This window comes from Sturnira hondurensis, unplaced genomic scaffold (genome assembly GCF_014824575.4).
Source record: "Sturnira hondurensis isolate 20B ecotype Veracruz unplaced genomic scaffold, ASM1482457v3 Scaffold0014384, whole genome shotgun sequence".
Classification (NCBI taxonomy): Eukaryota; Metazoa; Chordata; class Mammalia; order Chiroptera; family Phyllostomidae; genus Sturnira; species Sturnira hondurensis.
The window spans coordinates 6,154,183-6,171,315 of record NW_028087015.1 but is presented as its reverse complement, the minus strand read 5'-3'; the positions used below and the strand labels follow the sequence as shown (position 1 = coordinate 6,171,315).

The 17,133-nt window shown below is 44.9% G+C and overlaps 1 long non-coding RNA gene across 1 annotated transcript; it reads left to right on the top strand.

Moving 5' to 3' along the window:
- Window positions 1–12,046: 12,046 nt before the first annotated feature.
- LOC118998620 (uncharacterized) lies at window positions 12,047–16,101 on the top strand. Its single transcript, XR_005068905.1, has 4 exons — window positions 12,047–12,149; window positions 12,868–12,958; window positions 13,151–13,412; window positions 15,438–16,101. It is a non-coding gene; the product is annotated as an uncharacterized LOC118998620 (long non-coding RNA).
- The last annotated feature ends 1,032 nt before the right edge of the window (window positions 16,102–17,133 follow it).

Genomic DNA, 17,133 nt, shown 5'->3' with positions numbered 1-17,133 from the left:
ATCAGGCCACAAATGACCCTGAATATTGTAATGATCAGTCGTACATAAAATGAGTGCATGTTTAATTGGCAAAAAGTAATAATAAAGGGGACTTAAAATACATAAGGAAAAAAAGACCATAGTAATGATCCTGAAAATTTGCAAAGGAAATAGAATTTCTAAAAATAAAAATAGCCCTAACTGGTGTGGCTCAGTGGATTGAGTGCCAGCCTATGAATCAAAGAGTCACTGGTTCGATTCCCAGTCAGGGCACAGGCCTGGGTTGTGGGCCAGGTCCCCAGTAGGCAACCACACATTGATGTTGCTCTCCCTCTCTTTCTCCCTCCCTCCCCGTCTCTCTAAAAATAAATAAATAAAATCTTTAAAAAAATTTTAAATAATAAAAAATATTATCATTGAAATTAAAAATCCTATGGGTTGGTTAAATAGAAAATTGAAGACAAAGCTATTATTCATAAGGTGGAACAGAAACAGATCAAAACTATGAGAAGGTAGCTAGGAGGCCTAAGGAGTAGATACCTCCTACACAGATCTCATACGATGTCAGACCAAAGGCTCCAACAGTAATCAGGGAAATGCAAAGTGGAACCACAATGAGATGGCATTTTTACCCTTCTTATCTTGGTAAAATGTGTGGTTTGACAAGTTCTGACAAGGCTATGGACAAACAGGAACTATCATACTTTGCTAGTGGGGTGTACATCGGCATAACCACTTTGGAAGGCAATTTGTCAATATCCTGGAAAGCTGGAAATGTTCCTAGGTGCCGACCCAAGAAACATTCTTATTCACGTGCCCAAGAAAATACAGACAAGGATGTTCACTATTACACTGTCTTGCTAGCAAAGGTATGAAAACAACCTAATCATTATGTATATATTTTGCAAATCCCCGCAGAACCCCACTGGGCAGAAAAGGGGCACATAACAAGCATCTAGTTGTTTACAAGACCCTGGCGACAGGGTCTGCCTTTTTCACTTCAGCAGGTGGCAAGGGCACTGGGAAGAGAGTGAAGGTGGAGACTGGGAAGTTCTGGGGATCATCTTGGCCATTCGTTCATTCAACTAATAGTGACTGAAAGCCTTTCCTGGAGCAAGTGCTCATTGTTTAAAGGGCTCATCCCTCCAAGCTAAAGTCAGTTGGGCTGTGATGTTAATGGACACGCTCATCCTGGAATCCGCCATTTCTCCCTCTGAATCTCGGCCTCCTGGCTGTTTCACTTCACAGTAGGCTTCCCACTAGGGGATAGTCAGGAGCAAGGGAAGACGAGCACCGTTCCCTCTGCCTTTTGTGGGGAAGGAAAGGCAGAAACGCGGCCAGAATCCTCCACTGTCCGTCCTTCGAGGCCCCGCCCATCACGGATCTGCTCGACTCTGCAGCTAGGCTCTCTCTCTGTTCCCAGGCCTCGTTTTCTACAGCACTCACTTAGTTATTAGCGATGTGTGTGCGGTAACATTTCTTGCAGTGGTATTTAAGTTGAGAGATGAATTTCTTATTGCCTGAGCATGACTTTTAGTCGTTGGGTGGCCAGAATAACTCTCTCCACCTCCTCCTTGTATATAGCACACACAGAGAATACCCTGCACAAAGCCAGTTACAAATAAAGGTTTCTGGTAAAGAATGAATAAATACGTGAGTGAGTGGAGGGCTTAAGCAAAAAAATTGGAATTTACTTTTAAATAATATTTACCAGCAGAGTCCCTTGTCCTGTTGTAGGACCCTAACTCCGAGGTTGTTTTTTGAGACAGATCCCTCTAACTGGAAATCCATAGGTGAATCAGAATGCATTGTGCTGCATTTCTGAAGCCTAGGTGGAGGTTAAGAGAAATACTTTGTCCCATAGCTATGCAATTTGGTATTTATCTTCTTTATGATCCCATAGAATTAGCTGCATCTAGCGAAATAAGATAGTATCTCCTAAATCAATGTACCCATGCACTTGAATATACTCTCAAATAGGCCCATTCAAAACATTTTTAAAGCCTTAATTTCCTAATATCAGATCTCATTTTTAATTAAGGCATAATTTCCATTCTCCCTGGCATCTCCAGAGAAGGATTAGAGCAGGCCACATCACATCTGGCTGGGCCTGTGATGTCTCGGGGATTTATGAATGACAAGCTATGTTAGAACTGGGGTCATGTGCAGTCATCCTGAAACCAGAAGCCAAATGCTCCCTTCCCAGCAGCGTGTGGTCCGGGTAAACAGGCCATCCAACACAGCACCAGCTCTGCTGTCTCCTTTTTCCAGAATCTTGCTTCACGAAAAATACAGAACCGGAATCCCGTGGCATGCTCTAATGAGGGGCCTGTCATTGAACCGAAGTTATGTCTTTCTTAACATTGGTTATGGAGGGCAAGGAAGAGCGGGACTGGAGCAGGTGTGCGGGAGAATCAGGAGACAGGAGGGCACTCTGAGTTCACCAGCAGGAGACACTGCCCTTCCTTGCATCCGTGGAAAGGCAAGGTCATGGGCCTTGTCTCTCGAGGTTCCCACTAATAAGCTGAAAAATATGCAAACTAGTGAGTTCACGCAGAAGTTCAGGCATTCTTGGGGCATTACAGAGAATTATTTTGAAACATACAATAAGATTATTGAGGGGTTGGTCTGTCCGTCGGCAGCAGCTGAGTCTCTGGGAACGTGGGAGCCTTTCCTGAAACCGCTGTGGTGACCGTAGGTCATGGAGGGGTGCCTGTCTCCCCATGAACAGGGCTGTCTGTGTCTGGTCCATGAGACTGGCTGGGCTGCTTGGAGCTGTCTTCATCTCCTTAGTGACTGCTGCCACCAAGGTCACATCCAGTAGGACCCCCAGGGTCGTGCCCTGGCTCCTTGAAGCTCTGGGCTTTTGCCTCTTCCAGAGCAGAGTACTAGAAAGTGATGGGAAGAAAAGCAGATATCCCAAAAGATTTATTTGGGAGAGACAGGGGCCCACAGGCAAACACTAAACACCACCATGATATAATACATGTAAAAGGATTTTGAAGAATGCTAGTGCTACCTACATAAAAGATAAGTCTATTCCTATGTAACAGTGTGGCTTGGTGGATCCACACACTATAAGCACTGGGCCATGGATACGGTGGTCCTTAAAAAGAGAACCAATAGTGCCTTCTTTTCTCAATGCTCCTAATCCATATTCAGTCTTGTGGAAACTCATCTAGACTTTGTGGTGTGTGAAGGTTGGTGACATGCAAGTCAGAGACCTTTGCCTAACACTGGCTGTGGTCCGATACCAGATGAGAGGACAGAAAGTGGCATCTGATGCTTTGCATTGATGTGCGTCACATTATGAGTTTCAAAGCACTTTTGCTGTGTAGCCTCAGGATTGTGTGACATAGATGGGGATTATTCTCTTCATTTTCCAAGTAACAAAACCGAGGCTCAGAGAGGTGGCGTGGCCAGCCCAGGTCCCAGGGCTGAGGAGGGGTCCACCGAGGCTGGGCGGTCAGCGGCCTCCAGGAAACCCGGCAGACGCAGCTAGATCTCATCCTAAACCCAGAAAGTGAAGCAGGCAAGCTGCAGCACCACAGAGGCCAAAGTCCCTTCCCGTCTGTGGCTCCCACCATCGCTGAGCAGTGTGGCCTGGACGGCCGGCCGGGTTTGCTTGCCTCCTTACTCCTCACTCACCTCCTGCACCATTGCTTTCAGAGCAGCAGGATCTTGGATAATCTGCATGAAGGAGAGCTCGCTCCAGTATCAGGGCAATTGCAACACAGTAATAGTTAGCACACTCAGCACTTTCCATCTAGATGTTATCTCATTAACCTTCCCGTGTCCCAGTGAGGCCTGTGCTACGTGCAACACTGCCGTCACCTCCACTGCTTTAGGAAAACAGTCCTCTCCTGCCCCCGGGCGTGAGGTCCTTCAGCGCTGAAGCGATTTTGCCGGGGTTGCAGCCCCTAAACAGGGGTTTTCTTTTAAAGGAAATGACCGGAGTGCAAGCAGCAGTGTTCTCTATTGCTGTGTTCTGAGCACAGGTATTCAGCAGTCTCTTTTGCTGTAAAAAAGGGTATTTCCTTCTCTGTAATGACAGCGAATAATTAATGTTTGTTAAATGTCTGTTACTTAATTCTTACCATGTTGGAAGTAGGAATTTTCTTGTCTTTTATAGGAAACCGGTGGCTGAGGAGGGGACACACCCAGGTCTGGGTGACTCCAAAGCCAAGAAGGAAGGCATCAGTGTCCTGGGTGACAGGTTGTTCCGTACTTTGAGCTGAAGAGAACGAGGACCCAAACAACACAGTCCAGTTGGCACCCACTAAGTTTGGAGACTCCCCTCTGCCCACTGCCAGCCCTGGGGAGTGAGAAGACCGAGGGAAGGGGAGAGAGCGGCAGCGGCTGGCACAGCTCCTCGCAGTGTCTCATCAGAAGGTCTTTCAACCCCCACAGGCTGTTTCCAGGGCTGCTGAGCCACCAGGGAGTGCGACCCGGATGTGGGAGAGAATCCAGTAGGGCATGAAGGGAATCTCAAAAACAAGATGAAAGGCGAGGAGGGAAATTGGAGAATCCATGCAAAGGAAGAGAAGAAGGGGCCTGGGAGGGGAACCTGCATTCGCAGCTGACGTCTGTGTCGGCTCAGACAGCGTCCTCAGGAGGAACAGGCCTGGAATGACTGAGAGTCCTTGTTGGTTTGGGAAAGAGTGAGTTTCCATACACAGAATCTGCACTTTCAATTTGCCCTACCAAGTTTAGAAGAAGAAGAAATGCCTCACTGGCCACCTTTGCAGTTAAAGGAGGTGGTACTGTACACATAATCAAACCGGTAAAAGCAAACCTGTAAAAACTGATTTTGATATACCCTTATTGTGTTTGCACTAGTTCCCAGGGTTAATGTGAGGGTCTTGCTAACAACTGCTTTATATAAAATTGATCATAAGAGGAGAGGTAGTTGTTGTCCCAGGTTCATTATGATCCATGCTTTAATTTCACAGCCAGTAAACCAACTCACAGTATCATCGGTTTGAGTAGTTCCTTTGACCCAGGCCTTGGACTCGGGACTGGGTAGCCCTCAGCAGCGCTGCTCTGCACCTGGCTGCCAGGCGACTTGAACGCTGTGTGTACTTCTGAGTGTTGACGTAGTCAGAGGGACTCACCGGCTCCGGTACTCATTTTTACATTCTTGCATAGAAAAGTGGGTTCAGATTGGGATCAGCCTTACTAATAAACACCCCGGAAATACCCGGCTGCCTTCCCCGAGGCTGCGTTTCTCATGCCATGTCCTCGCTGTGGGCATGTGACTAATCACAAAGCTCTGATAAGTAGTGTGTGTTCAACGTAAATTATAAACCAGTCAGACTGACATCTGGCCTGATAGTACTGAAGCAGGTATTTCCAGCTTTGTCAGATCAAACTTAGAGTCCAGCCATTTTCAACCGGTGGGCCGAGAGAATTTTTAAAACATGCAATGCCTGACTATTTTGTCAGGGGCACTGACCTCTTTTCCCTGAGATCATCAAATAAAGAAAATGACAACAGCCAACACAATAGCTATCCAGTGTGAATGAATGAAAATCACACCTATTTTTTGGTCAAGATTGGTAAAAAAAAATGTATTTTTGATGTGTTGCAGAACTTTAGTAATTAGTTCATGTGTGCTCCAAAGTGGAAAAGATTGAAAACTGCTGTTATAGCCTAATGAATACTTTGGGGGCCTGAAGCGGATTCCTCATCTGTCTAAATTTCAGTACCTTCTGTAATCTAGACTAGCATAAAATTACAGACTTCAAGTGGTGTTATGTTTACTCTCATTGCCTGAAGTAAGAGGGTGATAAACTGCTCGGAGAGTCATGATTTCCATTCCTGTCCTTTTTCAAAGGACAGATTCTTATCCTCGGTGGCCCGTGGCAGGGTTTATCATTTCTGCAGGCAAATTCTTGCTTAAATCCAGCCAGAGTCTCTCCTGCTTTAATTGGATTTTCTCTTCCAGTTACGTCTTTGGAAGTTGTGGGAAATAACTGTGTGATATTTCACCCAAGACACCCTCTATAAACTCGAAAACAACAGCCAGGTTTGTCCACAGGCTGCTGTACCAGAAGACGAAACTGATTCCTTTTAACTTTTGATTTTGACTCTATTTTCCCCGAGAGAGGGCTCCTATCTCCGCTCTGGTTTCTCCCCATTTTTACTGTGTGCTGATGTACAGTTAGGGCACATTCAGAGGTTAATTATCTCTTGGTGAAATCTGCAGGCAGGGCCCCTGCTGCCCAACCATGGGGGACGTCTCTACAGTCTTCAGCAGGTCACAGATGTCCTCATGTTTCGAGGTGTCTGCAATAACTCCGGTTACCCCATGCAATACAATAATGCCCAATGAAAGACAGGGCTCTCCTCCCATGAGCACTCTATACTATAAGAAAAGCCTTTTCTTAAAGCTCCCCAGATGACTTACTCTCAGATCTCCTTGGCTAGGACTGGCCCACAGGCCAGGGGACTGGGATAGCCAAATTGCCCAGAGCAGTCACCATTTACACCCCCAGCCCAGCCTAGCCCAGCCCAGCAAGAGGACTCATTCTTGAGCATGTAGCTTACTGGAGAGTGAATCTTCAAACAAAACCAAGGCTCCTCCGGCAAGGATATAGTGGGAAGGGGTGGTAGTGGCTGTTAAGGGGCAATCTGCTGTTTTTCACAAGTGAACAAAAGATGGGAGCAAACTATTCTCCACGTAGTCCAAAACATTAACTACATAGCAAAACAAGGAATTACTGAGACCCCATTAAGTGCCAGGGACTGTGAGAGGGGACAGGTCCACAAAGATGAATATCACGTGGCCCTGGACCTGTGATGCTGGAAATCAGGGTGGTGGTGAGGACACTTTCCATCGAATTTCAAAATTTTACAGTAAGTGATGGAGAGAAGGGTGCACAGAGTATTCTAGAAGCACAGAGAAGGAACCCTCCGCTCAATGGAAGGCCACGATTCCCGGGGAGAAGCCGGGGGGGGGGGGGGGGGGGGGGGGCGGTGGGGGNGGGGGGGGGGGGGGGGGGGGGGGGGGGGGGGCTGGCTGTGTGTGCTGACAGTGAGGCCGAGGCCAATGAGACTGGGAGGAGCTCTGAGGTATGATGCAGCTCTTGGTTTCCGGGTCTTTGTATAATATTTTATGTTTTATTATTATGGCTCATCTAAAGTTGATGAAATAGAAAATCCTTTCAAGCCTGGAGGGCGGTGTGCATTTCAAGGGTCATTTCCCGTGAGTTCATTTTTTCACATTTTGCATCTGGACGAAAGCCATTTTGTGATCAGTGAATTCCATATTTGAACAAGGAAGCCACTCATCCCGTAGGAAAATGTGTGAGGGAGGGAAACGAATGCAGTGCTGATGGTTCTGAGGTCACTGGCTCTGGAAATGGGCTTGTGTTTAAGCGTTATTTGAAAAGCTCAGGACTTGGACTGACTGAAGGGGATTCAGTCAGAGAGAGTGGAGGTCCCTTAGAATTGTCTTATTACTTTTACTAATGCGTGTCTTAAGATAGGATAGCAAAGAGTTGCTGATGAGGAACGTGTGTTCAGTGGACAGGAGTTCCCTTAGCACGTTCTCGGGCTCCCTGGATGCGCTCCTTCAGTGGCGAGAGATGCTGGAAAACAAGCTGTTCTTTTCTCCCGTGTCTGTTTTTGAAAACATAATTTCCACTTTATTTTTTTAAATAATTTCCACTTTAAGAAAAAACTTTGCTTTAACAGATATGAACTTCAACCTGGTCTCTGTTGGGTTTATTACATAATTATGAATATGTAAAGAATAGGTACCTGTAAAAATCTTCTGAATCCATTATTGGAGTTCTGTGTGTATGTTTTCATCTGAAATACAATTCTCCTCTTATAAATCAATAGGAAAAAGATAAATATTTCAGTCACATCAAGGCAAAAGCCATAATCAGGCAATTCAGGGCAACAAATCATATAAAATAGGGTTAAGTTCCTTAATAACTAAAGAAATAAAAGCTAAAGCAAGATATCACCACGAAGAATCGGCAAAAATTCTTGTAAAAAGAAACCAATCAATAAAGTGCTCCGTGCTGCTGAGAGTGTGGAGAAATGAGCACCAACATTTTATTTTGTGTGCAGAGACGTGTGTGTAAAGATATTTGTTCCAGCACTGTTTGTCTTAGTACACAATCTTAAAACAATTTACATATGCATTAATTGAGAACTGATTAATTAAATGATGGTCCATTCATGCCATGAGCTACCTGTCAAAAAGAAGGTGGTATATCTGTACACATTGGTTCTCTAAAATTTCAAGGTATATCGCATAAACAAAGCAAGGTACAGAACAAAACAAAAGTTATCTATTTGTACATATATGCAAATATTGGTAACAGTATTTCCTGGAAGGATATATAAGAACAAGCTGTTAGTGTAGTTATAATGGTTACATTTGAGGAAAAGGACTGGAGGTAAAGAATGGAAGACTTTCACGTTTCACTGTATACTTTTCTGTAGAGTTTGAATCTGTGCAAGAATTTCTGTATTTTAAAACATGTCTTTTTGAAAAATAGATTACATTTTCATGCTTTGATATGAAAATACCTGCAGGGTGAGAAGACAAAGAGCAGGAACAAAACAATCAGAATGCTGTGTCCCTGTTAACGATTCTGTTTAGATAGAGGTCTAGGTGTGGACCTTTATAGTGTCTGGGTTAACCAGTCTGGGAGGAAATACCCTGAACCGTCCTTGGTGCACCTACCACCCTAGACGACGTGCGGAAGTGTTGAGATCGCAGAAAGCTTCACTTTCTCTGTACTGTTTAATTTTGTATGGGGCTCATAAATTATCAATAAGAAAAATATAAATTTTTCCAATTGGGAGAAAAAGTAAAAAAGGAAAAAAGAAAAGCTATCCAGTCTCCCACCCCCGTTTGCATGAATCATTCCTGCCTGCTCTATGCAAAAATGAGGGTTGGCTCATCTGTCACCTGGCTCTTCTAGGCTCACTCTCACCTATTTCCCTTTTAAATTTCACCTGCGAGGAAGGAACCTTTGTAGCCAGAGTGGCATAGGTGAGAAATCCCTCCTCCGAGCCAACTTATCTACCCAAGTCTTGCCCAACTAGAAAAACGGGAAAATCAAAGTCGAAAGCAGAAGTTCGAACATGACACTGAAAACTAGCCCAACCTGTCGATGGGACCAACATGTTTGAGCATACCACCCGTTTGTGCAGGCAGTGAGCAGCCAGCTGAGAGGAGGGCAGCCCTAGGCAGGAGCCCCAGACCCTGGTGCTCCCAGAGACCACCTGGGGGATCCCCCCATGACTTAACTGCATCATTGTTGTCACCCACACTTCCTATCTGAGGAGGACATGAGGACCTGATGGGGCAGGAGGAGACCATGGGAATGAAAGGTGATCCACCACACCAATGCAGTGGTAAGCCCTGGAGGTTTGTTGTGAATGTTGCCTAGAAAATGAGAAGAACCCAAGATGTTCATTAACCCAAGTGTGCTCTGGTTTTACTAAGAAAATTCTGTGACACCCTGATCAGTGTGGCTCAGTTGGTTGGGCATCATTCCACAGAGTGAAAGGTTGCCAGTTCATTCCTAATCAGGGCACATGCCTGGGTTGCAGGTTTGGTCTCTGGTCACGGCACATTGATGTTTCTCTCTTTCTCCCTCCCTGTCCCTTCTCTCTAATTATAAATTTTAAAAATTTCATAAAAATAAAAAGAAAAAGAAAATGCCATGACAACCCAATCTCAAAATTGCTCTTTTCAAACACTTTTAACCTTAGGACTTAAATATCACTTTCATTCTTGTCAACTGATGGTCGTTTGCTCCAATTCACAGTAACAAAAATCCCCATTTTGGGATTCAGTCAAAAAGGAAACTGTATTCAGTGCAAGGCAGCTCAATTGTGATACAGCACTGCTGTGAAAACAGAACAGCTGCAGGACAGTGCTGGGGCCCAGTGGCCCTGGGGCCAGGCAGCCCTGGGGCCAGGCCCCTTGCTGGCTAGACAGCTTGGCTCTGGCCAGACATCCTTGTTGTTATAGCTCAGCCAGGGGGACAAAGTCTCCATTCTTCCCTGGAAGCAAAGCTGCACTCCTCAAGCCACAGGGGAGCTAGCTCCCCTGCCCCTGGTCCCTGATTGGTCTGTCCTCATGCAAATGAGGACTCCAAATTCTCTAGTTGGATTAGTCCAAAAGGCACTGTCCTGATTGGTCAGAATAAAGCCACTCTGATTGGTCAGAGCTGCATAGCTCTGACTGGATGGAGAAAGCCTCAGTTCTATTGGTTGAGACATGATTCCAGGAAACCTTTAGAGGGCTGGTTCAGATGGCTGGCTCAGATGGCAGAATCATAGTGTAGGCAGACAGTTCCATGTGGAGGGTTCCCTGTGAAGTGCAGTTTGCATGAGAGGCCTCTGTGCAGAAATGGTTGCTAAGGTCTGTTTTGTCTGGTTTTGTTTGTTTTTTTAATAAATTTGAGCCCAGCTAGCCACCAGGAGCCCTTCTTAGTAGGTGTCTTTTTTCTTAAGCGGTCACAGGCTTATAATGTGACTGCCCACTAATGGTGGGAATTGCTATCGGGCAACTCTTAGCACCTGTGTGGACACATTTTCTGGCACCACCTGCCCCCCATCAATAATAAGTTTTCTGTTACTTGAGAGAGCCACTATTACAGAAAGCAAAGGAGACTCAGATGTGTCCCAGCACTTGAGGAGAGCTTAGAAAAGAGAATCCTCAACTGAAAACCCAAATCAGATTCTCACCTCACTAAGGGAAACCGGAAGAGGAGACAGAGCAGGACCACACCAGGGGAAGTGGCCAAGGAGCGGTTTCTAGAGCCAAGGCCACTATTTCACCTATGGAGCAGTTCTTCTTTGCCATTTGTTTGAATCTAGTTATTACGAAACATTGCACATGCTGGCCCACAAAACAGCAGAGAGTAGTTTTTCTTGTAAATTGAGAAAATATTTAAACAACAAAGCTGGCAATTGTTATTGGCTGGATTTTGTCCCCCAAAATAGATATCCTGGAGTACTAATCCCCAAACTTCAGGATGTGACCTTATTTGGAAATAAGGTCTTTGTAGATTTAATCAAGTTCAGATGAGGCCATTAGGGTGGGTCCCAATCCAATATGACTGTTCTCCTTATAAATTGGAGAAATCTGGGTACAGAGATAGTCACTCACAGAGGGGAGAAGACGGGGAGACACAGGGAGAGCATAGTGAGAGGACAGAGGACTGGAGTGATGTGTCCGTAAGCAAAGGAATGCCCGAAGCTACCAGAAGCTGCAAGAGAGCCTGGAACAGTTCCCCAGAACCTTCAGAGGGAGCAGGGCCCTGCCAACACTTTGACTTTGGGCTGCTAGCCTCCAGAACTGTGAGAGTTAAGTTTCTTTTTATGAAATGGCTATCCACCTACTCTGTGAGACTTTGTTATGGCAGAAGCGGATACATCTACTCAAGTCATGTGTCCTTAACAAGGATCAGAAAGATGAAGGGTGAAACCTCAGCCTATTGCCGAATGACATGTCTGTGTGACAAAGTAACAGCAGTTCATGACTTCTCCACTGTGGTGGTGGGTTTTTCTGGGACACTTGGCCCGGAGGTACCTCTTCCCGTGGAATGCTGAGAGCCGGTGAAGCCCTCCCTTTGGGACAGGACAGAGAGGACAAGTGCAGAGCCCAGCCTGGCTAACTTGGATCCTAACTTGGATCGTTGCTTGGCTCCGTGCGGGAGCTAACATGCTGTGCACAGCTGCTTCAAGCTCAACCTTCTAGCAAGTGGAGATGAAGACGGTGTTGGGCTCCCCAGAGAAGATCAGTGCCCTGAGAGCAGGCAGTGACCCTTCCTCTCATGCCGGCCGTGGAGACAGGAATCAGTGGCAGGAGGGTTCACCAACAAAAATGAAACTAAAATCTCAAGAACACCAGGAACTGGCCAAGAATTTTTTGTTCTTGTTTCATTTTTGTTTCTTGTTTCTTTTTATTTTAAACCCGCCTTAGAGGGGAAAAGATGGCACAAACATTGGAACCCCAGTGCATCGTTTTTGTATGTGTATTTGTGAGAATATAATTGATTCCTCTGTGTGTGTGGTTGTATTATACTGATTCAGTTCTCAACTCATGCCTTTGTGATCTTTTTGGAGCCAGAAAATAAAAACAAACATTCTCAGATAACGTTAAAAGAGAAGCGCCTGGACCGAGACGGCAGGTAATTTCCCCTATTTACCTCTCCCCACAGGAGGGGGCAGACCTCCAGCCTGAAGCTGCCTTACCAAGAAGGCCTCCCGGGGGCCTGCGCCCCGGCGAGCCCTGTGCTCCGACCCACCCTCCTTCTTGTGCTGGGTTAGTGGACCTCAGCCCCTGGGCCTTTGCTTTCCTTCTCCCTAAGGTGCAGCTCCTTGTCTGCGCAGTAGGCCAGGGAGAGAGTGCAGGGGGGCCGCGTCACAGAGGATGCTAGCAAACAGTGTTACAAATTTGGGGGGACTGCCCCTATTTCCCTCGCCCTAAAGAAAAGAGTCCTTTGGTCCAAATAAAAAGCATGTGAAAGTGCAGGCTTTGCTGTTGTTTTGAAGAATTTGAACAGTGAGGTATTTTCCCTGGGAGTCCGTTTCAAAGTCAACGAACTGACACCTGGCTGGAAAAGGACACATGGAGTCAGCTCCGTCGTCGCCCATCCTCAGCAGCAGCCCTCCGTGGGGGAGGGGAGCGCGTCTGCTTGGGCCCCACTGTCCCCCAACTACCGACTGCACCACGCTGCAGGCCCCACCGGGCGCCATTGTCCCAGTGTCGGCAGGGAAGGAAGAAAGGTCAAGTTGTTTGTACCTTTGATTGTCTTACTACTGCTGGGCTGATGAAGCTGTTTTTCTGAGAGCTGCTCATTCCTCTTAAATACTTACCGTGCTTCCCTCTCCCCCCTTCCCGGCAAGGCTGAGAGAGGAGCAAACTTTCCACAATGTCCACTGCCACGGATTTTTCCTCTGCTGTACAATTGAGTAGGAGGCAAAGCGGTTCAAAAAGGTGCGATTTATTTATAAACATATCTGGAAATATTAAAAAAAATAAAAGATGCCAAGGGAAGGGCTGGGTCACGGCCAAGTCATGAAGTGAGATGTTTGTTCTGGAGGTCCTTGGCATTAACACCCTCCTACAGGTAGTTCTAAAGTAATTCAGGGTCAAGTGGAAACATTCTGATCATCCTTAAACCTTCAGTTTCAGATTCCAGACGGTATGGATTCTGACTTGCTGGGAAGCTGATCCGAGTGGCTCTGCGCTTTAAACACAGTCCTGTTCCGTCGTTTCTGAGCCAATGCTGACCTGACGGTATTTGAAAACAGCTTCTGCAGTGGCTGTCCCTGAGTCCTCACCTTCACTTCCCTCCGCGGCTTCCTACCCTTTGTGTTTGCCTCGTTCTCAGGCCGGGATGCATGCAGGTGTGGAAGAGACTGCGGGGGACCCACAGAGGATGGCGAAGGTATTAACATGACTAAGCACGCCCTTCCCAGTTCAGTCTGCCACCTCTGTTCTCTCTTCTAACCTTTCCACTCCATTCTATGGGGAACGTTCTTCAGTGCTTTAAGTAGGGAGCGGGGAGAGGATGTTTGGTCAAAGGGCATCGTGATGGAAACAGGAGAACCAGGGAGAGGAAATAAGGGCCAGAGATGAAGAAATAAGAGCTAGAAGAAGAGAAATAAACAGGAACAAAGATGATGAATAATACGAGATACAAAACAGACAGAGCAAAATGAAAAAGGAGTGAGATGCGGAGATTGTTTCCTGCAGAGGGAAACAATTCAGAGACAGAAAAATGTGAGAACCCTGAAAACAAACTTAGAGGGCCATACAGGAAAGGAAAGAAGCAAAGGGAAGTGAATAGAACCCCAAACAGGAAGGACGTCTGAATGAGAAATGCGGCTGAGGGAAGGAACAGAGAAGCTTCTGGGGCCTGTTTGTAGATTAGAGGGGAAGGACAGAACAGAGGGAATCCAGGAGTGTTTATTCCTTGCACCTGGCAAACAAGAAAATCATTACTTTTTAATCGTGGAAGAAATACCTCCAAGAGCACGGGGTCTTTCATGTTACCAGCCTGTCTCTCACTCATCTTAATCCCTTAGGACTCTTTTACAAGCCTCAGGAAACCCAGCATGAGGAACACCCCCGTTTCCACCCAGATGGCTTGTATATCAAGTTGGCTTTAGAGAGATGGTTCTCAGAGCCCTTCCAGTTCCAGCTGGGTTACCTGTGCTGGCGGTGGGGGCGGGGGTGGGGGCGAGTGATCTCAAGCTTTTCAGTCCCTGTAATCCCCTGGGAAATAACAAAAACACCTTGTTTCCTTAAAAATATGGACACAAAAATGAAACAATTATTTGCATGACTCCCGTTTCAGAAGGCTGCTTTACTATGAGTAAGTTAGAGGTTGCCTTGTAAGTTTAAATAATTTAACAAATGGAGTAATAAAAAAATGTAAGTAAAGCATAAACTGATAAGCACAACACATACCCAGGTGAAGTAAAGATTAGTTATTACATTACGGCAAATTGCTGTCACTAAACATTATGATAAATTATCAAAAGGATGCCTCTCCACCACCTTCTATAATTTCAGGTTGTTAATTTTGGTCATGTATAAGAAATTCTTTCCTTGTATGTCTCTCTTGCCCTGTTTCTCTAATGAGGAAACGGGGAAAAAAAGCAGTAGATAAAATACTCAAACTGGGGCTGAAGCAAATGAAAAAAGATAGAAACAAATAACATAATAAGCTTCCAGCCCTATAATAAGCTCTCATTTATTTAGACCCTATTAATTTGGAATTTATAATAACTTGATTGGGATCTGGGCAGAAATTTTCCTTCATTTAGCAAACCCGGCCTTGTTAAGTAATGCAGAAGAATGATGTAAATGTGATTACAAGGGGAACATTTGAAATACATCTTTCAGCACTTCAGGCCATTGCTTATAATATGTGAATAATTAATATAAGAACACATATCATTCTTATCCACTAATTGTCAGGAAGAATTTGTTAGGTCACCCTGCAGAGCAGGGAGCTGTGGGTTCATCACTAAACAGCAAGACACCGAGCTTTTTCAGCCCTTATTTTTCTTGACTATAAAATTAGTTTGATAATACCAACTCTGCTTAGTTTGAAGGGTTTTATGAGCAAGAATCCATCTTGAAATCCATAAAGAATAAGTAAAACCTATCCTATTTAAAACGAATTTAAAATTTCTACTCTTCCCTAATTCAATATGATCTTCTCTCCAATATTCTACACCAGGGAGGTTTTATGTATAACTTCAGCTAAAGGAGATCCCCTAATGAATTGTGGTGCGTATGGGATAGCAGTGAGCAAAGTAGGTTTATAGTTGTAAGTGAAACAGAGTTTATTCTTGTAGTCATCTACTTATTAATTATTGTGTTATTTAGTATTATTATTAACGTACTTTTGCCCACCCCTGTATAAACGTGTATCTATCTTTCCACTCCCCTGCCCCAACAGATCTCCAGGGTCACTCACGGTATTCTGAGGGCAGTAAACATCCTCGGCATGGTGCACCAGGAGACAGTGACTGTGTGCACTTCCAAGTGTCTAGGCATTGGAGTCTGACAGGCTTGGGTTCGAATTCCCCTCTTCTGCATAGATGAGTTGGCCTAAACAAATCTCTCTCCGAGACCCAGTTTCTTTGTCAGCAGATATGAATAATACCAGTTGTACAGGACATGTATGAAGACTAGGAGAGACTGTGTACACAGTGCCTCTCATGGAGTAGACACTCCAGGCTAAGAATGCTTATTAACAAGAAGTGACGCTTGCATTGGAGAAAATACTCAAAATCCTCACTTCAAACCTCTGGCTCCTATTACAACTTTGCTCCCAAAATAGGAAGTCAAACACAGGAGCCATAATCAGTGTCCTGCACAGTTAGTTTTTTCTTTTTACACCTAGATTGCTCTTGGCAAAATGTGTGTTGCAAAATGTTAAAATAATGTAGCCTCTATTTTAGGACACCTGCTTTTCCACATTTGAGTGTTTTAGGAAATCAGAATCAGCTTTACAATTATTGTCAAAATAAACATGTCAACTGCTAGGAAGAGGACTTTCTAAGAGGAATTGTCACTTGCTCATAAATCTTTCAGAATAAAGAATTTTCAAAGCCAGGAGATGTTGGTGTTTATGCTCCGCTCAGATGCAAAACATCTGTCTGTCAAACTCTTTCAAGAGAAGCTGTTGAACTTCCCACAAGATGTAATCAAAAAAAGAAAAAAAATTAAGATTCTAAATCAGGAGTGCTAACAGGTCAGACACAGAGGCACTTCATGGAAGTGTAGGCTCGGCTGGGCAGCCGGTGCCAGGGCCCCACTGAGCGGAGGACCATTCACAGTGTGAGTGAAGGTGGCGGTGTATGGCTCCCTGGTTTAAAATGTGTACATTTGATGTTGCATTTCTTCTTCTCTCCCTCTGAATAAAGTTGTGTTTTAATTAGATAAATTAATCTTCTTTCTTCTAATTGACAGACTCACCAGAAAAATCTTCTTAGCTTTTAAAGTCACCTAAAAACAAGGTTAAATAGAATTAAATGTACACTTAAGATGCCTGCATTTTACTGTATGTATAATTCAATAAAACATTTAAAATTACAGATAAGTGTGCCTGTATATTTCACTTGAATAATTGAAGACTTACCAGAACAAACCAGTTACAGCTTCTGAACTAGTAAGTGTAACAATTTATAGAAGACAGTCTTTCAGTCAAGGCCTAGTATATTATGTGTTATTTAACAACAGCAGCAACAACAATAAACATCTAACACTTATTCTGCATGTCCTGTGTGCCAGATGCGGCTCGTAAGGGGTGTACCAACTGCCTCGTCCAGTCTTTTCCTTTTTATTGAATTTATTGGGATGGTACTAGTTAACACAACTATAACAAACTTTCAACACACAATTCTACCACATCTGCATGCTGCATTGGGTGTTCATCACCCCAAGTCACCATCCGTCACCACATATCCCCTCCCACCCTCCCCCATTGCCCCACCCCCACCCCAAGCAGTCACCACCCTGTTGTCAGTGTCCAGGAATTCTCTGTTTTTTCTTTTCTGCTCACTCCCTCCAGCCACCCCCACCCCTCACAGCTGTCATCTGCACTCTGTCTGTGAGTCTGTCTCTATTTCGCTTGTTAGTTCAGTTTGATC